This window comes from Dipodomys merriami, unplaced genomic scaffold (genome assembly GCF_024711535.1).
Source record: "Dipodomys merriami isolate MVZ:Mamm:240054 unplaced genomic scaffold, mDipMer1.0.p SCAF_51, whole genome shotgun sequence".
NCBI classification, from domain to species: Eukaryota; Metazoa; Chordata; class Mammalia; order Rodentia; family Heteromyidae; genus Dipodomys; species Dipodomys merriami.
This window is the reverse complement of record NW_027206080.1, coordinates 7,208,318-7,234,556: the sequence shown is the minus strand read 5'-3', so window position 1 is coordinate 7,234,556 and position 26,239 is coordinate 7,208,318. Positions and strand designations below refer to the sequence as shown.

The 26,239-nt window shown below is 42.8% G+C and overlaps 1 long non-coding RNA gene across 2 annotated transcripts; it reads left to right on the top strand.

Annotated features, from left to right (window-relative positions):
• Positions 1 to 1,470: 1,470 nt before the first annotated feature.
• Positions 1,471 to 24,227, top strand: LOC138810909 (uncharacterized). 2 transcript variants are annotated; one of them, XR_011367264.1, is made up of 3 exons: positions 1,471 to 1,551; positions 18,384 to 18,475; positions 23,490 to 24,227. It is a non-coding gene; the product is annotated as an uncharacterized lncRNA (long non-coding RNA). The 2 variants fall into 2 exon arrangements; XR_011367263.1 differs by lacking the exon at positions 1,471 to 1,551 and adding an exon at positions 16,138 to 16,274.
• The last annotated feature ends 2,012 nt before the right edge of the window (positions 24,228 to 26,239 follow it).

Below are 26,239 nucleotides of genomic sequence, written 5' to 3'. Positions count from 1 at the left end.
GAGACAAGAAGCAAGAGATCTGGAGTTAAAAATCAGAAATTGATGATTTCTGGGAGGTTTATAGGTAAAGGAAATTTGCTTTTTGGAACCAGTTCTGTGTAAACAGACACCATCCAAAGAAAATTCATTCCGCATTCCGCGTCTGCCAGTCCACAGCTCCTCCAGTAAGATGCCTACTGAGTTTCCTCCTTAACTCCGGGGAGCCAGCTTGGAAGGTCTTGGTTGCCAAACCATGATGCATAGAGGTGTGACCATGACCATGACCATGACCAGGTACCAGACTTATCTGCCTACGTGGAAATCAATGTGAATAGAAAAAGAATTCTCTAAAGGAAGCTGGGTCACAAAAGAGAAGTATTCCTTAGTCAAATACAGAAAGGAAGGAATCCCTAGCCAAGGAAAGAAGGATTCTAGAAAAAAGAAAAGAGATTTGAAATCAGGAAAGAACACCACACATTCAAGAATATTTCTGAGATCTAGCTTCCCGAAGGCAGGAGGCATGTGGAAATGGAAAAAAGTCTTAGAGCTTGAAGTGGAAGTCTGTCTGCAAGCCATTCTACTGCTCATTTTATTGGAAAAGAAAGTATCTACTCATACCATTGTAAGTAAAGACCCAATGACTATTGCTCCTGCTTGGGATCACATATCTCATCTAGGGCAGAGGATATGTTCATAGTGGACAGATGATAGTTCTAAGAGTTTGTGTGCCACTAAAAGGTAGAGAGGCCCAAAGAAAATGACCACACAGAAAACCTCTTGATGTGTTTTGGAGCTCCCACAGTTAGGCCAAAGGTATTCGTATACAACATCTCTGCATACTGAGATTTTATTATCAGATGTCATGTGTTAGAGGAAAGGGTAAGAGCTCCAATAAAACCATGGCAAGCCGGAGTCCTGGAGACAGAGAGACACCAGATAAAGTGATTCTGGTAGTATAATGGCAGAGGCTTGTAGGAACAGGCATGTTAATATCGTTTGAAGTTGTTCACTTCCGGTTACTCAATCTTCCATTACCTAAGCTTTCGGGAAAGTTCAAGTTACCCAAATGCCATCTGCTAGAAACACTTGGAGAAATCAAAGAAAGGATGTGTCTCATGCAGCATAGGTGGGCAGTTGAAGGGAAAAGATATCCAGAGACACGAATGAGATGCAGGCTTCAGCTGGAACAAAAAATTAGGATGATTGATAACCAGGAAAGAGATCAGCCTTCTGAGAAATCCTGGAGGGACGAGAAGGAAGCCTGTGAAGACCGAGTTTCCATCTCGGTGAGATGGGAGCTTGAGATGTTTTTCATAATTTGCATATCAAAGGTTAAGGCAGCTTTATTAGTTCAGGAGATCTGGAGATCTCTGCTTCAGGCAGGGAACATTGGGTTTGATCTTCAGAGCAGAACTTTAAGCCTGGATGAAGCCACAAATCTACACTGTGAAGAATAGCATTTGCATTTTTAAACATTCACTCTGGTTCCTGTGTGAAGGGTGGACTGGAAGGATGGAGGTTGGAAACGATTGAACAGCAATTAGAGTAATCTAAGATACCATCAAAAAAAAAGTGAGTTTTACCATTGGCTTTGGCAGTGGGCCTGACAGGTCAATGTTTGAGAAAGTTAAAGAGGAATAGTGTTTCTAGGAATTGATTGGGCTAAGTTGATGAGGCTGGAGATACAAGGAGAGATAATGATTGTTGACTCAGGTGATTGGAAGAAATTTAATTCTACCCCCTGAGACACATCCAAGTAGCTTTGTGTAGACAAGGTTGAGCTAACAGTGGAGCTCTAAGAATCAAGGTAGCAAAAAGATCTGGTGTGGATTAAAATATCCAGAAGGGAGGAAACTCTGGGTGAAATTTAGGTCCTAAATTGGACTCTATTATAACCATTTTTAAAAACCTGCCTATTCAATGTAATTGCTAAATCCTTCGTGGGGGACATAAAATTACTATGGCACTGTTAGAGCCAGGCCTGTTCTTTAACATTAATCCCATAAAAAGGAATCCTGGTGGTAGAGGGAGGTGACATGGAAAATCACAGGACAAGGGGAGGGGGACATAGCAATTCCTCCATCAACTCTCCTCCATTTTTTTTTCTGTTTTCTATGCATATGGAAATGCACTCCTACCTGGAGATCTAGTTGCTTTGAGGATTAAAGTTATCCTTCCTACAGGGATGGGACATGAACTAGGAGAACCTATCAGAGCATCAGCCTTCTTGTATCCAGTGTTTGGTTCAGGAGTTTGTGCTCCAATCATAGTCTTCCCTTTAATGGCAACAGGGTTATTGGAAAAGACCAGCTGTTCTTTGTGAGACTTGAAAAGCATGGAAGGAAGTCTATTGTTGCTTAGGTGCCACTTTGTCTCCTCTACTGAGAACTAGAAACACACAGTATCTTTCAAGTTCTCCTTTGCCAATCAACACGTTTCTCCTTTTTCTTTGTGTGTATATATCAGACCTGGGAATTGAACTCAGGATTTCAAGGTCTCACTCAACTTCCTTGCTCACAGCTGGTGGGTGCTCTTGCCTCCTGTTATCCAGCTGCATGTTGGTTAGAGCCCGTGAATTCTCAATATATTTCTTTCTGGCTCTTTGGTGGTCAACTGATGGTAAGAGTCTCTCCAATTTGTTCAGGCTGGCTTCAACCTCCATCCTCAAATCTCAGCCTCCTGAGTAACTAGGATTACAGTGTGCATTACCAGCACCTAGCTTTTCCTTCTCCTTCTATTATTTTTTTCTATATAGTTTGTGGAAGGTTTTTTTTTCTACATCTGCAAAGAAATTACTCAAATGAGCTTCTCTGGTGTCTTCAGACAAATCCATCATCCCTCCCATCTATGGATATGCTCAACACTGTGCTGTTGAGATCTAAATCCCATACTACACACTTCACCTCCTAAGTACAATCCATTGGTTTTAATACTTACAAAATTGTGTGACCATCATTCAATTTTGGAATATTTGTCTTGCCTTCAAAAGCAAATGATTACTTCCCTTGGAAATTACTAACTTATACATCTCCATAGGTTTGCCTATTCTGGATATTTTACAGGACTGGAATTTGGCCTTTGTGTGTCGTTTTATTCGTTTGGCATGGTGTTTATAAGGTTGATTTGTGTTCTAAGAATCATTCCTTCATTCTTTGTTAGGGTCAAATACTATTCTATTTTTGTCTTCCTATTAATTAAAGGACATTAGATTGTTTCTATGTATTGACTATTTTGAATGATGTTTCTAAGAACATTTATGTACAAGTTTTTGTGTATTTTCTTTTTCCTGGACATATACAGAGGAGTAGAATTATTGCATTATGTGATAACTTTAGCTTTGTAAGGAACTGCCAGATCCTTTCCCCAAGTATCTGCACTTTTCTATCTTACCAGTAATACATTTGAGTACCCCCAACTTCTCACCAACATTTGTTATTGTCCATCTGTCTGTCTGTGTGCATTTGCTGGGGCTGAGCTTAAACAGGGCCTGGATTTGTCCCTGAACATCTTTTGCTCAGGGCTAGTGCTCTACCATCTGAGCCACAACTCCATTTCCAGCTTTTATTTGAATAGTTTATTGGAGATAAGAGTTTCACGGATTTTCCTGCCTGGGCTGGTTTAGAACCATGGTCCTCAGATCTCAGCCTCCTGACAAGCTATGATTATAGGTGTGAGCCATTAGTGCTTACCTATTACCTAGCTTTTCATTAAGCCAGTGCTGTGGTATAAAGTAGTATCTCATCGTGGCTTTGATTTGCATTTCCCTGATAGTTAACAATGTGTCAAGTATCTTTCCAGATGCTTATTGGACATTTGTAAGTCTCTTTTGGAGAAACATCAAGTTTAACGTTTTGCCTACCTCTCAGAGTTGGTTTCTTCATTGTGTGTCTTTTATTTGTTGGGTTATATCATATATTTGGATTAGATATGTAATTTGCAAGTGTTTCCATATTCTATAAGGTTTTTTCTTTGTATTTTGTTTATAATGTTCCCAGAAACACAAGAGTTTTAGTTTTAATGATGTCAAACTTACCTGGGATTTTGTTGTTGTTTTTGTTGTTCCTATTGTAGTTGTATGGGTATTCAGTCATGAGAAAATAGAGGAGTCACAGTTTGAGAGGTTGAACTGGGAGTCTTTATTGGAGAGCTGGTGGCTGCAGGTGAACCCCTGTCTCAAACACGTGCAGCCCCTCGAATATACTTAAAACTGTTAGAAAACTGAGCCTGAGATCAAGAGAGGAAAGAAAGAGCAGGAAAACAATACCAACAAACCACCTCAAATCCAGTGAAGAGCTGACATGGGACACCACGGTGCAGGAGGCGAGGAGACACAAGACGCGAGACACGAGGCATGGTGTAAGGTGTCGGAGCTGGTCCAGGCATAAATAGGGCCAGAAACAGGGGCCAGGGTTAAAGGAAACTTCAGAGTCACAAGACTTCAAAGCACAGGACTGAGAGGTCCAGCAACCTATAGGCCAAGTCCCCGCCCCTGCCTCTAGGAATTCAGGCATGGCCTATCACTTGGGGGTGGAACTTCCTGCTCTACCATGAAGACCAGAGACTTCAGTTAAGCCCCAAACCTATATCTATCACTCAGCCAAAATGGTGCCAGTTAGACCCAGTAACCTTATTTCACTTTTAGATTTTATATCTAAGAAACTATCCCCTAAACATGTCATCAAGATTTCACCAGTGTTTTCTTCTAAGAGTTGTATAGTTTTAGATGAGTGGTCCATTTTGAGAGTCATCTGTTTGCAACTTTGTTATGATGGGCATAGAATGCTTGTATAATTCTCAACTCAAAGTGTTACATGTTACCTTTAAAACAGATTTAAGTGTAAAACCATGCCATTATTTACTGCAAATGTATTCTCAAAGGAACATCTAACAAAGCGCCCTGTCTGTAATTCGGAAAAAAAAATTCACTCCTTGAAGGTAAACATAAAATCACAGGGCTGGAAGTGTAGCTCAAGTGTTGGGGATGTGATTCAAGTGGTAAGAGACTCTGCCCAGCAATTGAGATGCCCTGAGTTCAAACTCCAGTACTGCAATAAATAAATAAATAAATAATCACAAAAATATCTAAAGTCTGGCTTTTCCCTTTGTAATAAAACTTAAAAACATTAAAAACAAATGAGAAGAGAGACAGGAACAGAACAGGATAGAGGAGAGACAGTCAAAAGCTATGTGAGTCTGCAAAGCCCTGTTACAACGACACAGTTAGATCATTAGGTAGGTTTGAGTCCTGAGCATGTCATCATTACCTAGGGTACTTCACTGAACCTCCAATTCCTCTTGTGCAGAATGAGCACCATAGCAGGGTCCTTACATGGCCTTGAGCACAATGAGCAGCTGGCACTCCAAGGTGGCAGCCAGACAAGGAAGGTGCCAGTCTCTGGGTCGAAAGTGAACGGCTACCCTAAAACGTATGGCTTTCCTCAAAACACAGCTTGCCGTTTTTCCACAGAGCCTCTGAATCCCTAATAGTGGATTCTCAATCATTTTTGCTTGTTTAGTTCTGACATGTGAAGGTACAGATTTGAATATTACCATAGGAAGTTTCCAGAAGTCAAAAGTGACTGCAGGAGGACAGATACAGGCACAACAGAGACAGCAAGCAGACAACTATGTAAGTAGACTGTGCACATGGCCACATTTTGAAGCAAATCCCCACCATCCATGAGCCTATAAAAGGCCCTGAGTTGGCATGAAAAAGATTCATTCTATCTGGGCACTTCTGTATGCAAAGCCCTAGGAAAGAAATGGGAAAGATGCAGATGAACAAAACACTTGTATTAAACGAAGTTGCACAATGCTTGAGTCTATAATACACCTTGGAACACTTCCATCCAAAATCTCTAAAATGAGCCAAGTTTCTATCTGTAAAAAACCAGACCTGTGGCTTATGGAGCGGGAGGCAGCCTGCCTTCCTGCTGTGTTTGATAATGAGGCTGTAGAATGCACTGTGCTGGGCTCCTGCTGGATGAATTGTTCCGTTATGCTTTGCTTCTGCACGACAAAAATTTGTAAAATTACCTTTCTATTCCCACCAGAACTCCTCTTTATCCTGCTTCAGGGCTCCTCCCTACTCATCTCCTGTTCCAACTCCTGGCTCCCACCATCTCAATCTTCAGACTGGAGATCTTTCTTCCCATCCCCCCATGCCGCCCATCTATATGCTTTCCAGATGCCTTTTCTGTAACATTTTGTACGTTCATCCCCTTCTCTTCATTCCTGTTTTGAAGTAAGGAGGTCAGGTCTGGCCAGTGCCATATTGGCCACATGGTGGATGGTAGGGTCTGGCATCTTGTCTTCATGCTGGGGGGAAGGAAATGCCTACTCCTGCCTATCACCTGCTTCTCAGGTGATTTGTATGTGCCCAGATCCCTGGAGGCAGGGGTGGGAGGTGGGGGGACAAGCACTTGGCTCATAGGCTACTGAACCTGTCAGTCCAGAGCTTGGGACTGGGAATTTCCTGTAGACCTGCCCCTGCTGGGACCCTGTTTAGGCCCAGCCCAGCCCAGATGCCATTATGCCATGCCACCTGTGTCTTTGTGACCTTGTTCTGTCTCCTGTCTCTTCTCCAGTCATTATGACATCCCAATCCAGCTCTCCATCCAAGCTGAATTGGTTTGTTGGTATTGTTTTTGTTCTTTCTTTCCTCTCTGGCCTGTTTCCTAGCTCTGTTATGTTTTCTAGCTGCAGGCCTTTGTAACAATTAGCTGCCTGCAGCCTGCTAACTGTATAATAAAGACTCCAATATTCCATATTCCAAAATGTGGCTTCTGGAATAATTCACCTTACAACAGTTTCTACTTTGTCAGGTAATTATTTGTCACCTATGTGATTTCAATATCTTCTAGCTGGTAGCTGGTTCCATATCGTCCTTCGAATTCATTCCATCCTCCTCAATGTGGTACAGCCATCATTCTAGACTCGAGCTCTGGCCCTGGCTTTCCCTATAGAGGCCACAAGTGTTGATCCCAAAGCAACCATCCTCTCGGCCACATGAGCAAAGTAGACTTCCTAGTTACTCAGATTGTTAGACAGGCATGGGACATGTAATACAGCCCCAGATGTTACCAATGACATCAACCTCAGTCATAGAGTAAGGATATTGTGAAGTGTAAACCACAGCTGGGCTGAGAGTACAATTTATATGTCAAGTCAGACTAGTGATTTTAAGCCATTGGGATTTATGGCTGTTTGTTATAGCAGCATAACTTGGCCCATCCTAACTGACACACATTCAGACTTCATGCATACAAAAAGTGACTAGTGTGAGTGTGTGTGTGGGGTAAATAGGGGAGGACTTATAACTAGAATTTGATCATGAATGAGTTTATGCTAGATATACCATCACAACTACTGTGCCAGATTGGGTGTTTTATTCTTGTTTTTGTTTTTTGATCTTTTGAGACATGATCTGTCTAAGTATCCCAAGCTGTCCTGGAATTTGCTATGTAGCTAAGTTGGCCTCACGTTTCTGATCTTGCTTCTGCTCTCCAAGTGTTGTAACTATAGGTGTGAGCCAGTACACTCAGACTCAACAGGTGCCTTAAATTACTTTCCCCTTATATCCAAGGTAATAGCAGAGTAAAGGGGAAACTTCTGGGAGGTATCAGTGGGAAGGGGATGGGAACAGAAGGAATGAAGATCAAAGTACAACATACATATGACAATGGCATAATGAAGCCCACAAAATACTGTTTGAAATGAAAGGGGAGGAAAGGAGCTCATAGAGGGCATGAATTCTATCAAAGAATATTATACACATATGTAGAACTATACATGAACCTTCTTATACTATTATTGTGTGCTAATAATAATAATACTTTAAAATATATAGTTGAAATAATAGTTTAAAATAGTAGTTTGAAATAACATAATGCAGTTTAATAACAGTTTAAAAAAAACCAATACATCCAGGCACTGGTAGTTCACGTTTATAATCCTAGCTAACTCAGGAGGCTAAGATCTGAGGATCATGTGTTCAAAGCCAAACCGGGCATGATATCTCCAATTAACAAGCAAAAAGCTGGAAGTGGAGCTATGGCTCAAGTGGTAGAATGCTTATCTTGAACAAAAAAGCTCAGGGACAGTGCCAGAGCCAAGACAAGTACACACACACACACACACACACACACACACACACACACACACACACACACACATACATATTACAAGTACTTTGGAAAATTGACAATCCTACTGAAGTTAAACAGATGTTTATTCTATGGTTGTATTATTTCATTTTTAGGCAAACGCTCAGCAACATTGCATGAATCTATTCATTGAAAGACATGGCCGTGAATGTTCCTAAGCCGCAATCCTAGCTATGCAAGAGGCTGACACCTAACGATAGTGATTTGGAAGCAGTATGGGCAGAGAAATCAGTGAAACTATTATCTCCAATTAACCAGCAAAACAATTGCACGTGGAGGTATGGCTCAAACTGTAGAGTCCCAGCCTTGAATGAAAAAGCCAAGTAAGAGCATGAGGCCTTTAAGTGTAAGCTTTGGTACCAGCACAAGAAATATAAATAATCTATTTTATATGTATATCTATACATATATGTGTGTGTATGTATATTCCTAATAACCCTGTCTGGAGAAGCCTAAAGGGAACATTCCACATGTTCATGAAGAGCAACATGGACAAGTAAGGTGTGACGTGATCATTTCATAGACTACTACAAGGTGATGAAAATGTTGAATGCTGTTGAATGCAAGCCCTACAAACAAACCCTGAACCACAAGGACCAGACACAAATATGCACTTACAAACTCTCTTTATGTAAGATGCAACAAAACTAGCAAATTTAATATTTGCTTATTAAAAGTCAGGATGGGAATGAGCCTTGGAGTGACTGGTGGTGAGGAACAATGGGTTCTGGGAACAGTTAATGTTCTATGTCTTGATGTGGAAGATTGGTATATGAAAACGTATTGTTCTATATGTCCATGATACATGGATTTATGTAACACTTCAATGGAAAATTTCAAAAAGAAGCATTTTAGAAACTATAGATGGAGAAAATTTAGAGATTATCTGAACTCTGTAATCAATAATCAGCAGTATTATTACTTATTTCCTTTTAATCTCTTCTCTCTTTAGAATTTTAATGGACCTAGGTAAGTAGGACAACTCAGGCCTATAATCCCAGCTTCCCAGGAGACAAAGATTGGGGGGATTGTGGTTCAAGGCCAGCTTCAAACAAAACTGTAAGTCAGTATCCAAACAATAATTGTAGCTTAAAAGGACTTCAGATGTGGCTCAGGTGGTAAAGCTCCTGCCTAGCAAATATGAGGGTCTGAATTCAATCCCCAATATCATCAATAAACAAACACAAATGAACAAAGAGACATCAGTGGAAGCAACTAGGCTGTTTGTAGAACAGGACAGCCTCAGTGTTCACACAGCTCAGTAAGTGTGGGGCCTGCCCAAGCTTGATGATTATGCCAGAATGCACAGAAGCTGTGGGTATTATCAGAGGAAAATTCCAAAACTGAATGGTAATACGGTTCAGCAAAGAACAAAGCCAGGCACTGTAATCCTAGCTACTCTGGAGGCTAAGATCCAGAGAATCTCAATTCAGAGTCAATCTGGTCAGAAAAATCCATGAGAGTATTTTCAGCTAACCAGCAAAAAGTAGGGCTGGAGTGGTGGCTCAAGTGGGAGAGCACCAACCAAACAAGGAAGCTGTACAAGTACAATCGTACATATTGCTATGACACTAGAGTCCAGGTTGGCAACTCAAGTTGCCCTACCAAAAACCCAGGCCTCAGAAGTGCAGTGTAATCAGGTCATGATCTGTCGACACATCTTTCAATGCCATTGTACAGTCTCCTTAAATTCCTCCAAAACCTGACCACACCTGCTTGTAGCCATTGCATCCCTTAGGGCTCACGCTGGGCCAGGAACTAGCAACTTAATACATTTCTTACAAATGAATGAATTACTATGAGTCAATGATGTATGCTCCCAAGTAGACCAATATATGAGTAGAATGCCTATAGTTTTTTGAATCAGTCTTTTATCGCTAGATATTTAAGCAGTTTTTTTTCCTCTGAACTATGATGCTATTAAGATGCTCTAAACTATGATGCTATCAATTTCCTTGGGAATTGCAGTCAGGTTAAAAACTTGGTTATAGTGGTGGAAACACATAGAATTTATTCTTTTCTATAAATAACTCTGCATATGCATAAATCCCCAGGGACACAGTCTCCTTCTGCCTTTGAACTCTGCAATCCTTGACATATAGCTCCTAGTGGCTAATAGACCTCCTGCCATTACAGCAAAATAAGACCCAAGAAGCAGAAAACATCAAATTGATGCATTTTAAAAGTTTCTTTAAAGTATTAGGTGCTATTAGTAATAGTCAAATATAAGATGGAGCAATATATTTTAAATGATTCATTATTTTGTCTTTTTTGCGGGAGAGGGTGCCAGTCTTGGGGCTGGAGCTCAGGGCCTGGGCCCTGTTTCTGAGCATTTTTTGTTCAAGACTAACACTCTACCACTTGGGCCACTTGTTTGTTGTTTAAATAGACCCAAATTTGCCACTCTATCAGCAACTAATATCTCAGAACATGAAGACATAAACTTCTTGGCAGCAAACCCTCAATATAAAAAAGATACACTCCACTTCCATTGCTACGGCCTAATTCAACTGCATGCAGACACCAGATTCAGAAAGTGACAACTGAGATAAACGAACTTGCTCATGTTCAGAAAGGACGGGAGCAGACACATTTTTATGTCAGTTCTACAAGCGTGCTTTGGATCTATTCTAGAGTAGAGCTGTGTACTGACTCCTCTCCATCTGGGCTAGTGTATCTGTTCAATGGATGAATGCTTTCTATTTCTATGAGGTTTCCAAGTGGGAGGGGATGCTTCAGCCGATGGCCAGTGGCTCATGCCTATAATCCCAGGTGTTTGGGAGGCTAAGATCTGAGGACTGTGATTCATAGCCAGCTAACAAAGGAAAGTCTATGAGACTCTTATGTCCAATTAACCACCAAAACAACCAGAGGCAGAGCTGTGGATCAGTGGTAGAGTGTCAACCTTGAAAACAACAACAACAACAACTAAGGGATGGCAACCAGGCCCTGAGTTCAAGTCCTAGTACTAGCACACATAAAAAGTGATGCTTCTAGCAATGACAGTCAGGTTCCTATTGGGAAGCTAACTAGCAAAGATCTAAATAAGAGATCCCATTTCCACTCTTTCTCTGTGCTATTTTTTTTTACTTTGTTTAAACAATGAAGCTCTGCTCAGTGTGTAAACCTTTGGGAATACACTATTTCCTTTCTTTCTCTTTCTTGCAGCACCTAACAAAAAAAAGATAAAGAATTGTAGAAGGTGGATTGAAAGGGGGTGAGAATGGAAAAGGGGTGACACTGGTTAAGATTCCATATTCATAAACTGTTTTGTTTAAATGCACCTCCTTTGTACAACTACTTACAAATAATAAAAAGAAACTTTAAGAACCATAGGGTGAATGGAAGGTTTTCTAAGACACTTAATTTTTCCAGCTTTTCTAAAGCAGACTACAAATCACTCTTAACTCATTCCAGTTGCAGAGTGCTGTGAATCCAGACCTAGATGTTCTCCGCCAAACAGCCTGGGCAAAGTTATAGCCAAGTCTTCATATGGCAGGTGTTCGTTCAATGAGTAGGTTGTTTTGATAGATTGACTGAGTCCTGTGGTGCCAGATCAAGCAGTTTCCAAAGTGAAAGGAAATATTTATGGTGCTTTCTTTGCCTGTATTAAAAAGGACAATGTGTAGATTTTTCCATAGGTCCCTGGCATTCCCTAAGTATCTTCCAGTACAAATCAGGAACTGACCCATGCTTAAAAAGCCAAATGGAAGACAAAAGCATGATCTCTTTGATGAGAATCTTGGATACTAATTAGAAACTAAATGTGTCTTGCTTTCTGGATAGCTGGGGTTTTATTTTACAAGAAAGGAAAGGGTTTGTCTTCATAGCAGGACCTATCTCCTCCCAAAAATATGTGTTCTCTCTCTCAGTATCTCTGTGTCTCTGTCTCACTGTGTCTCTGTTTCTCTGCTTTATCTCTATCTCTATCTCTGTCTCTTTGTAAGTGTGTGTGTGTGTGTGTGTGTGTGCGCACACGCGCTCATGTGTGTGTGTGTGTGTGTGTGTGTGTGTGTGTGTGTGTGTGTGTGTGTGTGTGTGTGTGTCTGTCAGTCTGTCTGTCTGTCTCTGTTAGTACTGTGGCTTGAACACAGGTTCTCATTTGCATTTGGCTTTTTCACTCAGGGCTGATATTTTGCCATTTGAGCCACACTTCTAGTTCCAGCTTTTTCCTGGTCAATGAGAGACAAGAATTGCATGTACTTTTCTATCTGGGCTGATTTCAAACCCTGATCCTCAGATCTCAGCCTCTTGTGTAGCTAGGATTACAGGTTTGAGCCTATGCAAATCAGTGTTCTTCAAAGAAGCCACAGAAGCACGAATGGAATGTGCAGGAAATGGGAAACCTGAGAACTAGATGCAAAGAGGTCATTAATACAGAAAAGCCACTGGTGATAGAATAGCTCAGAGCTGTAGCTCTATCCTACCTACCCAGCTGGCAACGTTCCTTCCTGACTCTCTATACCCACCACTAGTAAGCAAAACTGCCCAGGCCTCTGTCACTTTGCTGAGTCAGCTGTCTTCAAGACATGTCAAATGTTAGTCAAGAACATTTAATGGCAAACTCCTAAAAGCTCCTGCCCCTTTAAATAATGGTTAGCATTCCTTCAAGTGTTTTCTTCCTCCTCCTCCTCCTCCTTCTTGTTCTTCTCCTTCTCCTTCTCCTTCTCCTTCTCCTTCTCCTTCTCCTTCTCCTTCTCCTTCTCCTTCTCCTTCTCCTTCTTCTTCTTCTTCTTCTTCTTCTTCTTCTTCTTCTTCTTCTTCTTCTTCTTCTTCTTCTTCTTCTTCTTCTTCTTCTCCTTCTTCTTCTTCTCCTTCTTCTCCTTCTTCTTCTGTTTCAAATTAGGTGCTCCAGAGAAAACCACAAGGACCCAGCTTCAAAGTGGATGAGTCACTCTATGTCAGTCTTCATATGTCAGGTATTCAATAAGTCCTTTCATTTTTGATAGATTGAGTCCTGTGGTGCCAGATTAAGCAGTTTCCAAAATGAAGGAAAATAGTTAAGGTGCGTTCTTTGCCGGTATTAAAGAAGACAATGTGTAAATGTTTCCATAGGCCCTGGTGTCACTCAGCAGGTGATCCTGTGGATCATTTTTGCACTTGTGCTGTCTGAAAAAGAATGATGTTGAACTGAGCATGCTCAAGACTGTGCCCCCCTAGTGTTACACACACACACACACACACACACACACTCACACACACACACACTCTCTCTCTCTCTCTCACTCTCTCTCTCTCTCTCTCCATGAAGCCTTTCCTTTCGAGTGGGAATATGCCTAAATTCTGCTAACAAAATCCTTTGCCTCATGTATCAGGGAGGAGACATTGCTTTGGATATACCCCCAGTGTTCTCCTTGCTTGTGGAAATGAAGAAAAACAAAACAAAACAAAACAAAACACAAAAACAACCTTTCTTTACTCTTTGTCTCCTGATTGTGTCCGTTGGCTCTGCACTCAACAAGGGCTGAACCTTTCGTGCTTAGTTATAGACCTGTTGGTCTCTAGGGTTTTTTGTTTTTTCTACTCAAAGGGTAGTTGGGGAAAGTTTGAAGCCATGAATCTGGTATTGTCTGCCTCCCACCAAGAGTCAGGATGGAGGGAATAAAAGGACTACATATAAGGGTGCCAAGAACAGTACATGAGTGCTCACTCCTTCACCTAATACCATGGTACTGCCTTGTGTGTCTGGCTTCTTTTCTGGTCTGTTGTGAGAAATAAGGCACAAAAAGCACAATATCAAAAGAAAAAGAATTGTCTTGGAGGGCTGGGGACGTGGCTCATTGGTAGAGTGCTTGCCTAGCATGCATGAAGCCCTGGGTTCCATTCCTCAACACCACATAAGCAGAAAAAGCCAGAAGTGGCTCTGTGGCTCAAGCAGTAGAGTGCTAGCCTTGAGCAAAAGAAGCTTAGGGACAGTGCTCAGGCCCTGAGTTCAAGTTCCAAGACTGGCAACAAAAACTGTCTTAGCAAAACAAAACTTTACGTTTGTGCAGAAGAGCCTGCAAACACACCAAAAGCACACCCTGCCCCTTTACCTAGATTGATCAGGCTAAAGATTCAATGTCTCTTGTGACTGATTAACTAACACCCAGCATTTGAACTTAGGGTGGGAGTTGTATTGGTGGGCTCCTAACAAACAAAGGAAGCTGGGAGAGTTGAGAAAAGTCTGATAGGCTCCTAGAAAATATTCCAGCTAATTTCCTGAGTCTAGGCAAGTCTCATGGGCTTTACATCTTGGCATGGGAGGAAATGTCTGATTTTATGAGGATGTTTGCATCTTGGTTGGGAGAAACAAGTCTAACTTTAACTAGTTGGAGGCACTGAAAGAATGCTTGTACCACTTTGATACCAAACTCATTGGAGTGCAGATTTAGAGGTGAAGTGTAGTGGCATATGCCTGTGGCCCCAGCTACTTGGGAAGCAGTTAGGAAGATCACAGCTCAAGACAAGATGGAGAAGGAGCAAACAAGACTTACCTCAAAAAAACAAACAAACTGCACGTGGTAGCATGCACACCTGTAGTCTCAGCTGCTTGGGAGGCAGAGGCGCGAGGATTGGACTACAAAGCCAGCCTGGGAAAAAGCACAAGGCTTTGTCTGACAAGCAAACTGAAAACTAAAAGGGCTGGGGGAGGACTGGGGGTGAGACTCAAGTATTAGAGGAATTTTCCTACCCAGTATGAGGCCTGAGTTCAATCCTCAGTACTGAGTTCAATCCTCAGTACTGCCAAAAAGAGAAAGAAAAAAAAGAAAGAAAACACAATGGAGATTTGGGGAAGATTGAGGGCTGGATTTTGCCGTTTTTAACGAGCTCCCCGGCGATGCTGGTACAAGGGTTCGCATGGACACACTTGATCTGCAGAGCATAAGAACACAGCCAGTCATTAGTGCTGGTAGAAGCTTGTCCAGATAGATCAGAGAGCTCTGGGGCTTCGGAGGGCCGTGGGGGTAAGGAGGGCTCTCTGGTATCCGGGCGCTGGGGCAAAAGAGTTAACTAAACCTGACAACGCAGCAGGAGTTGATTTAGTAGACAGAAGAGAGATGCCTGTATTGGGCCAGTTCCATGGTAAACCTCAGGTGACCAGCTACTCCATTTACCTGGAACTATCTCTCTTGGTTTTACTAGGGAAAGTCTGTGTCTTGGAACCAAGTGTTACCCGTTCTGTGATATTGGCTAAAGTAACACCTAGTCACAGGCAAACAATAACTAGATGGATTGGCCAAGTTCACACTTGGTAACGGCAGAAGTGGAAGGCATCTGTTTTATTTCTGGTCTTAGTAATGGCTTGGAAAGGAAGCGGTAATATTTTAGATAAGGCCATCTTAATTTTCTTAATATTATTGTGCTATCAATCTCCCTAGAAACAGTTAAGCAGGGGCTTTCTGGGTAATTGTCCAAGCTCAGGGAATTCCAGCGTTTTAAGCACATATTCTGGTACAGCACAGGCTTCTCAGAAGACTATTGGAAGTTCAGGGAAAGAAGTTTCCGTCCTTCTTGACCCTGACACCGCATGTTAGCAAATCAGCTGGACCATGTCATGGCTAATCGTCTGCTAAGGCAGCAACCGCCACAGGGATCCCAGTCACATCCTCCGGGGTCATGACCCCTCTCATACAAAGTGGAAACAAAATGGACCTGAAAGTCACAGAGCGATTACCAGGAATTGGGAAGGGTATGGGCAGGTGGGGTGAAAAAGAATGACTGAATGTTCCTGGGGCACACTGAAATCTCCCACACAAATCTCCCACCAAACCCCATGAATAGGTACAACAGAATTAATATGTTCATAATTACTAACAGCTCAGTGCCCAGGCCTGCTCTTAAGCCAGTCTTGGCAGCTGGTGTTGTTCCTAAAGAAACGACTTCATTTGCTGTGCTCGGTCTCGTGATCACCCGCAGGCACTGGGGCAGTTCCTAGGACAAAAGCGTGCCCTGTCTGTCATGCTGGTGAGCCACAAAGGCTGTCATTACATTGGACATCGAGTTTGCCTGTCCCGGGGAGCTCAGATATCCCAGGAGGGCCAGCTGCCACTTTTCACAGAACGAATGCTGTTCCCATCAGCCGATGATCCTATGTGACCTGGGCATGGATTCTGAGAGGGATCTGGCCACCTGGACAAATAGCTGCAGGTGCTGTTCCTCTGACATTCTGCCCTGCCTTCCTTCCTCCTCACAGTGTAACTGTCTCCTGCTGCAGGCCTGGAAAGAAGCTTTCAGAAATACTGAGGATTGAGGCTGCCAGTTCCCTTCCTTCCATTCTCTCTGTCTCTCTTCCTCTTCCTCCTCCTCCCTTCCCCCTCCTCCTCCTCTTTCTCCTTCTCCTCCTCTTCATCCTCATCCTTTTTTCCCTTTCCCTCTTCTCTCCTTCTTTTCCCCTCTGTCCTCCTTTTTTTTTCTCTTTTTTTCCTCTCTCCATGTCCTCCTTCTCCTTTCATCTTTCTCTTCTGGTCCTTTTTGCTTTCCTCTTTGTCTTCATCTTCCTCTTTTCCCTCCTCCACCCCCTCCTCTTTTTCCATTGTGCTCCCTTGCCCTCCCCCCCCCCCCCGCCTCTGTGCAGCTGGGTACAGCTCCCTCATCTTTCTGCAAGAAGTCTGAACTTTTATTTCACCCAAAGCTGCAGTAAGTGGAAGCACTCACAGAAAGCAAAACCCTGGGCCTGTGCTCGAACCCCCTGTGCTGGGGGAGCAAGAGCAATAGCCAACTGCTTGGAACCAGGCAGCTGATCCTTGTCTGAGACTCACACAAAGCTACCACAAGCCAATACCTAAGCCACCCCGGCTCAGTCCCTGATGGCAGGAACACAGGCCGAGCCAAGCACAGGGCTATGTGGCATCCTGACCTTGACATTCCACTGTGCCATCTTGGTTGAGACAGCAATGTCTCTGCATACACACTCCTTTGTAGATTGAAAGGAATTGGTTTTCTTCATGAGGGTGTTGGGCCCGACGAGACTGAGCAAGAGTTGTTCAGTTTCTAGTCCAGGATCCAGTGTACAGTTACAGTAAGGACTCATTCGTTGGCTCTGTGCTTAGAAAGCTGAAGAGAAAGAGAGCAGGAAGTGGTGAGATGTAGTGAGTAATGAGAATGACACTGGCAAAGTGTCAGTCTCCAGAGGACTTGACTTGTTGCCCTTGTTAAAAAGCTGTTTGGCACCTCAGGCCTATAATCCCAGCTACTCAGGAGGCTGAGATTTGAGGATTGTAGTTTGAAGTCAGCCCAGGCAGGAAAGTCTGTGAGAGTCCTAGTTACAATTAAATACCTCCCTCCACCCCAAGCCAGAAGTAGTGCTGCGGCTCAAGTGGGTAAAGCACTAGCCTTGAGCATAAAAGCTCAGGGACAGCATCCAGGTTGAGTTCAAGCCCTGGGACCAGCACAAAAATAAATGAAAAAAATGGGAGCCCTGTAGGCGTTAGTCAGCTATCTTCTGCATGCAAGTTTGGTAGCAGCAAGCAACTCCTCTGAGTCCCTAAGACAAGGAAAACTTGTCTAAGTTTGGAGCTTGGAGCTGATGGTTCCTTAAGCCTTTTCTTTCCTTGCAGGGAACATCCATTCCTATCTCAATCCTCAAGCCTCCTGGAAGAGTCTGACCTGCTTGGAATTTCTCCCAGCAATTCCAACAATCCCAGCTGTCACTTCAAAGCCCTTCTGCTTTCACTAACAAAAGCATTTGGGTCTGCTTTCAGGCCCTTGGTGCCAAGGCAGGCCTGTGGGATAGGATTAAGGAACCCCATACCCCAGCATCCTTCCTTCCTGCTCTCTAGGAAGATGGCTTTGTGTCTTGATTGATCATGGGCAGCTATAATTTGCCTTGGAAAATTTTGCCTTTGGTAAATCTCTGTCTTTCTCTCTTCCTACTTCCCTCCTTCCTTCCCTTCCGTCTCCTTTTCCTCACCCTAGTGGAGACATATTTTAAATGATCTCAGTCAGTAGGGCTGATTTTTAGGTCTGCTCATTTATTTTCAAATTCCTTTATAGAGGAATGAGCAGAGAGGACTTCCTTGTGAGATAAGCAAAGGTGTGAGTGTGTGTGTGCACGTGCACGCGTGTGCATGCACACACACGTGCTTGTGTGTGTATATGTCTACAATGATCTCTCCTTCTCCTTCCCCTTCTGAAATGCTCTAATTTGATATCTTCCTTAAAAAGAAGATGGATATCACAAAAAAAAATTCCTAAGATTGGCCATCAGTGATTTGAAGACATGGGAAAGGATGCTAACTGTTGGCTTTGTTTCTCCAGAAAACCCTGACTTTAGGCCAAGACTGGGTCTGAGACATATACTTGGCCTGCTACAGCTGCCAAAGTCCATCTAGGGGACTCTTCAGGTTTGTGTAAGTACTGATCCACTGCCATAATTTTTTCTGGATATTACAAGATCTCCTAAAGAAAGAAATGATAAAAAAAAAAACCCTCTTTTAGGCTCTTGAATGGCAAGGGTTATATCCTCTAATCCTTGCTTTTGAGAGCTCAAATCTGAATGGCAATCTCCATGTGTCTTGGACTAAATGCCAGAGCTTCCCAGTGGCTTCCAAACTCCCACATGGCCTCGGAGGTATAATTGTCTGTTACCCATCTGTCTTTCAACAAAGGTATAAGTTCTACGAAGGCACTTAGAAGGTCTACCTTATTCTAACTAGGAGCAGAATGGATACCTTTGGATGACCTCTAGAATCTCTTCAGGCAAGGACAGACAACATTGCTGATTTGTGGTCTGCTTAGGTTAATTGGGTGGTTAAACATTTTGATAACATGGCACAGAAATCAAGATTTATCTCCATACCATAATCAAATAAAAAAGAATTCTATTTTTTTACATTTTTTATGGAAATACCATACAGAGGGGATACAATTACATGAGCAAGGTAATGAGTACATTTCTTATCAAGCATTATTGCCTCCTCCTTTGTTTCCCCTTCCCATCCCTTCCCATCTCCCTTGCCGCCCCCCCCCCACCTTCTTGCTGTCTCTAAGCAACCAATATAAGTCCTAACTGGCAATTTTTCGCAGAAAAGTTTGGAAAACATCTTAATCTCTAAACATCCAAACAATCTGGAGGATGCAGGATGAAGGAGAATAGAAGGGAAAACCATAGTCTGGATGTAGCATGTGCTGAGAAGAGTTTTGTTTTTGTTTTTTGTCTGAGACTGAGACTCAAACTCCATCTGACCTGTTCACTCATTGGTTGGCATGCTACCTCTTGAGCCAGGCCTTGCAACCCCAGAGAGATTTTAATCAAATCTTCCGCTTAGCACTCTCTAGCAAGAGATTCTTGCCTCTTCCGAACTGCTAGAAGGTTTTCTATTCACCATCTAGCAATTAATCACTTGCCATCCCCTATTATCTTTTCTCTCATCTTTGTACTTCGTCTTGCCATTGATTTCTCAGAGATTTAGGTCTGTCCTCTTCATTGAGTTCCCATTGAGCTTAGTATATTCTAAGCATGTAATAAATGGCTCCCAAAGATTGGCTTTGCTGGGCTGGGTGCCAGTGGCTCATGCCTGAAATTCTAGCTACTCAGGAGGCTGTGATCGGAGGATTGCAATTCAAAGCCAGCCCAGGCCGGAAAGTCTGTAACATTCTTATCTCCAATAAAACACTCAGAAAACAGGAAGTGGTGCTGTGGCTCAAGAGGTAGAGTGCTCGCCTTGAGCTGAAGAGCTCAGGGATGAACACCCAGGCCCAGAGTTCAAGCCCCACAACCGACCAAAAAAAAAGAAAAATAGATTGGCTTTGCCCCCAGCAACCTTAATGAAAAACTGGACTGGAAAGACCAAGAGTCCAAGGCAGAAACACAAAGATAGGGAAGAGCTAGAGCATGCTGCTGTGTGGCCCATTGGCATCAGAACTGCCCTTAAGAGAGGCTGAGCATTTTTCTGATGACCAGGTTTGTAGCCAGAATTTCTGCTTTGGCTGGGGTGATCTCATCCTGCCTCAGTTACTCTCCAGCACCTAGGGAACTAGCCATGGAGTGGGATCAAATTTTATAGAGGCTCAATCCCAAATCTCAAAATGTTTTGGCTTTTACGATGAGAGATGGATGATTTATAAATCTCTCTTTCTCACTGTTCTCTCTCACTTTCTTTTTCTCCCCCCTCTCCGCCCCTCCTCCCACCCCCTCTCCCTCTCTTTCTCATTCTTATCTATGACTTGATAAACATTTCTCTCAGTATTCACTGAGGCTACAAAGAGAAGAAACCTGGGCTTGACAGCTTTCAGTCAGACACAAGCATTTTCACCACCAGTGACAGATAGCAACTTCAACAACCGTTTCCCAAAGGGGCATGAGCAGATCCTTTCTAAAACAAAGAAACTTGCAGAAAATGTGACTTTTCTGCCATCTGGCATTGTTTCTATACTTCTCTCTGTCTGATAATGCTACCTGTCTCAGAAAGGGACCCAGACCAACAGATCTAAAAGAAGAAGCAAAGGAACCACTTTCCTCCATCTTTTTCAATGGCCTTTCTTTAAAAAGGATTAAAACAAGCAAGTAGATGCCAGAGTCTGGCTCCTGTTTGTATTTTACCTGCTCAGAAGACTGAGTCTGGAGGACTGTGTTTTGAGGCAGAAAAGTTCACTGGACTCCATCCTCAAAATAATCAGTGAAAAAGAAGAACTGGGGGTATGGCTTAAGTGGTAGAGTACGGGTCTAGCAAAGGGCAAGGTCCTAAATTCAAACACCAATACTGCCAAAGACAGAGTGAGAGACAGACAGACATACAGAAAGACAGAGAATGAGGGGGATTATAACATATAGTGCTTTGAAAGAGAATTTCTTCCCAAAGTCTTTTTTATTCTAATGCTGTGTATACTCTAAAAGCTGACAAGACAAGGTAGCAAGTTCTTGTGTTTTCCATGGGCAGTCTAGCTAACTTTCCCTCTCCCCTGTGCTATGCCTATTTCTCCTGGTTGGACTTAGCTCATGCTGAAAATTCACTTGTAATAATTCTAAGATAACACTCCAAATTCTCACCCTCCGGGGTACATGCCTTGACTGTGCTCGTACTTGAAGGTAGGCAGAACCTGTAAACACAAAATTGCCACTCCTGGATTGATTCCACTGCAGAATGACAGGATATTTTAGTTGCATAGATGTCTCCTTCAGTGCTGACAAAGTGGAGATTTGAAAGGAGAGCAGACCATTCTGCTGGCTTTAAGACAGGAAGGTGGCTTCTGGAGACTGACAGCGCCCCCTGCTGACAGACAGCAGGAACGGGGCCACCTTGTCCTATCCCTGCAAGGAACTGAATTCTGCCAGTAACTACTGATCCTAAAAGAGGACTTGGAGTCTGACAAGAAGGATGTCAGCTGGGAAGACTCTCAGCAGAGGACCCAGCATTAAGCCGTATCCTGATTCCTGGCCACAAAAACTGTGAGGGAGCAAATGTGTCTTAGTGTAAGCCATTGTTTGTGGTCATTTTTGCCCTACATATGGCTTGAACGTGTCCCCCCCCCAAGACTTTATGTATTAGAACCTTCATTTCTGAATGAGGGTGTTAGTGATATTTGTGGGCAGAGCGTTTGGGATGAGTAGAGCCCCATGATGGCATAGAGACGCCATAAGAAGAGAACAGAGACTAGCATTCTTGGTGTTTCAGCCTGTGATCTCCTCCACCAAGTCATCAGGAAACAAGAGAAGCCAAGGCATGTTCTTGTACCCTCAGCCTCCAGAACCCTGAGCCAAATAAACTTCAGTTCCTTATAAATCACCCAGTCACTGGTATTTTGCTATCGTAGGAGAAAATGGACCAGGGCGACTCCCTTTATTTCAGTCCTCCACCTATTAGGTGGAGAAAAGCATTAGCTATAAAATCATCCTCGCCTCAGTCACTGATAAACCTGAGCAGTATTTTTGACCCAGGGAGACGATGTATTTTACTTGAAAATGCCTTTAGACTTCCTGTTTACATCTTCGTATCCTCTCGTGTCATGGTTGAGTATGAAAGGGTTCATGTGCTAGAAGACTGGCCTCTCTGCTGGTGAATTCAGTCATTAAGAAGGAATTGACTCACTAGACACTATATTGAAAATATGAACTATACGACTTGATAGGAGAGGAGAAAACTGGGTGAGAGCAAGGGAGGGGGTGACATTGTCCAAAAGGAAATGTACTCATTACTTGACTTCTTTAACGGTAACCCCTCTGTACATCACTTTTGTAATAACAAAAACTAAACATTTATGAAAAGCAAGACTTAAAAGCTGGAGGCCAGTAGCTTATGCCTGTAATCCTAGCCATTCAGGAGGTTGAGATCTGAGGACTGAGGTTGGAAGCCAGCCTGGGAAGGAAAGTCCATAAGGCTCTTATCACCAATTAGCTACCCTAAAAAAGGCAGAAATGGAGGTGTGGTTCAAGTGGTAGAGCACTAGCTGTGAGCAACAAAAGCTCAAGGGCAGTGCCCAGTCCCTGTGTACAAATGCCAAGACCGATGCACACACATGAACACCCACACATATACTCATGCATGCACCCCTCCCTACCCCCCCCACACACAAAGGAATTGGATCCTGAGGATGAGGATCTGATTCATGGATGGACTTGTGATTTGGTGGCACCAGAAGGTTGGGGCTGGAGGAAGTAGGTCACTGACTATGGGGAGGGAGGTGTCCTTGAAGGGCCTGCCCTGTCGCTGCCCCGTCCTGTCCCCTGGCTGCCTGTGTATCATGAGGTAAGACTTCTCCACACGATCTCACCACGGTGTTCTGTCTCATCACCCATGAACTCAGAAGCAACAGAGCCATGCACTGAAACCTCTAGAACGGGGTCAAAAGAAATCCTTCTTTCCTTCAGCTATTTTTCAGGTATTTTGTCACATCTGTGGAAAGGCACTCACACAAGCCCCAGACATCCGCTGGGCACGTCATAGGCCAGGAGCCCCCGCATTTGGAATCCTCTCGATGTCTCACAACCACCCAGTCTGAGCGTGGCATGCTGACGGTCACCTCTAGGAAATGCACACCCTACCTCACGCTCTCTTGAGACCCAGGCAGAAAGGATCATTGGTACTGGATCTTCTCAACTGTGAATTCTCCGGTCTGTCCACTATGGAAGAGCATTTTGTTCTTGAAGACTTGAGAGAGGTTGTTAAAAAGGGGGCAATTCCTGAAAAGGGAGAGCAGCCTGCGTTGGTTTTAGAACCCATGGCCTTGGGCACCTTCACTGAGGACAGAACTAGAAAGGGACCAGAGCATAAGGTGTGGCTTTTGCCCCTTGCCCTACCGAACTCATTCTTCCCCATGATTCCACACAAGGACCAGGACATTTGCTTTGGTTTGGAGGTGCCAAGCTTTGAAGCTCTCCGAGAATCTCTGACCTCTGCTTTCTTTCCTCTGATCCTTGTCACACAGGATCCTCATGGGTGACGGTGGCTCCGGCCAAGAGGAGTAGCCACCACCCCGTGTCAACATGAGCACGGTGGAAAAACCCCGGCAGAAGAACCAGAGGAGAAAGAGGGTGCTTCCTCGCAATCCCTTCCTTCACTGATGATCCCCTAAAAATACAACAAGGAAAAGAAGGGAAAGGAAATAGTGTGTCTGAGGAGAGGATTTTTTTTCTGTTAAGCATTTCTGTCCTAAGTGTGACAGAGGCCTCCTTGCAGAAGTGAGAGAGAAAAAAAGATGTCAGTGAGTGACAAATGTAAATCCAGCCAGCACTGGGCCTTCTTTACAAACTAAACACTGTGTGGTGTGGGGTGAATGGGGGCAGGGAGCTTTCTTTTTTCTTTCTTTTTTTTTAAGAGATAAGAAGAAATAATATTCAAAAGGTCAGACTCGGAGATCTGTGGCTCCTGTCTGTGAAACACTGAAAACAAGTTAATGAAGTTTTAATTCCCCTAGAGATTAGCTGCCAGGCCTGGCTCAAGCGTTATCTCTCCCAGCCCTGCTGTCCACATGGATAATGGGCACTGGGTATGTGTAGAGGGGGCCATGTTTATGTTGTTTGCACTTTTCCCTTTTTATGCTAAAATCTCCAGTGTCTGGATGAGTCCTTTGTCTCTATGGTCTTAGAGAATGAATCTACTACAGAGGGAGAAGGAAAATGGCAAAGATTTATTAAAGACAAAGATAAGAAGAGCTCTTGCTAGATGGGAGGGGGGATCTCAAGAAAGGGCATCATCTGGGGTGTGTGGTGCAGGGGTAATTAGATGTCTCTAGGAGAGAGCTATGTGACTCTCGAGATCATTGGACAGCCCACATGCTGTATTAGTCTCCAGACACAATCGGAGGCTTCATACAGCCTGCACAAGCTCTCCATATGCTCTTTGGTCCCTCTGACTGGTACCCAGTCTGGTGCACCCCTCTGGGAAGCAGTCAGTCCATTATTCATTTGAAACTGCTCAAGGTCATAATGATGTGATGTCTAGGGGCCTGCCAAAAGACTGCTCAAGGCCATGAAAGAAGCAGAGCTCTGTGGCAGGAGGCCCTGGCCCTGTTTACCTTTTTCTGCTTTCACAGGTTCAGAGAGTTGTTCCCTTCTTCCTTCTAAAACTGGAGGAGGAAGTGGTCCTCTGGTCTGTTACTGCCTTAGAAATATTCTTAGGTATTGTAACATGGACCACAAGAGACCCAGGTCCCAGCCCTGTCCCTGCTTCTTATTCATTCCTAAGGAGTTTCTAGAAGGGCAACAAAAACCCCTTGTATTATTTGTTCTCTTTAAGCACAAAACATGGCTTCCCCACAGTATCTTGTGAGGAAAACATCCAAGCATGCAGCCAAGTCGAAAGAATCTTAAAATGGACATCTACCATTTAAAGCCTAGAATTAACAATGACTATACTTACTTTATAATGCATCTCTCCATCTATTTCCTTGTCCACCACTCATCTTTCTTTATTTTTATGATACATTTAGAAATAAATTCGTGTTCAGTATACTTCTCCCTAAACTCTTGAGAGTGTATTTCATCAATGAGATATTGATGAGCTATCATATCAATATTTTGTCAAAAACCACCATATCATCAGTATATGATATGTTGTTGGGTTTTTTTCTCTTTGTATGTAAAGCTTATCCCAGACGAAATGCACACATCTTCTGTGTGCATTAGCTGAGTTTTGGTGTATGTAGTGTTGACCCTAAACTCCTTGAAATACCAAAAGAACGTTATTTTTACTCCAGAAGATTTTCCAGTCAATTCTTGTTCCTACTCTACTCCAAGAATCTCTTATTTGATCTGTTCCCATGGACTAGTTTTCTTTTCTTTTCAAATGCCAGGTAGATGTGATGATATTGTGTGTCCTTTCTCACATTGTTTCCTCTTCTCAGCATGACTGTGAGATCAGTCTCTTCATTGCTAGTTCTGAGTACCTTGTATGACTGTAATTCAGCTTGTTTATCTACTCTATTGCTTCCATGTGCACACATTATTTTTGTGTGTGGATAAGAAGACTCAACTGAAATAATAAAAATGAACTGCATACAAACAAACAGACTAAAAGAGAATAGTCTTCAGAGAGGAACCCAACAGCATAACTCCTTTGAATATCTAAAATATTATTTATCTAAATGAATTCCAGGAAATAGAAATGTGCTTTGGTTTTCTTGTTATTTTTGGTGTTATTGGGTCTTTTGTTCTGGGTTATTGGTTGTTTTTTTTTTTTTTTTTTTTTGGTCTTTCAGGGGAGGCAAAAGGGGATCCCAGAAATGAAGGGAGAAAGGTTGAACAAATGCAGTCATGGTATTCAATATACCCTATGCACAAAATAAACTATGCAACTTAGAGGCAGGGTCAAGAGTGGGAAACTGAGGGAAAGCAAAGCAAAGGTTGACATTGTCCAAGAAGAATTATGCTCATTACTTGATTCATGGAATTATAATCTCTCTGTACAACTCAGTAATACATTTTTAAGTGAAGTGAACAACAAATATTAAACAAAACTAGCACACATGTGTGCTTATACACACACACACACACACACACACACACACACACATACATATTCATACTTTGAAATCTCTGAGGTAGAATTTCATTACCTTCTCTCACATATCATTACTATAGCATATACTTACATATCTTATAGAAAAGAAATTCTATTTGGATAAAGGTACTACGATTTTAATTAGTATATGAAGTATTTTCTTAACATAAAAAATGA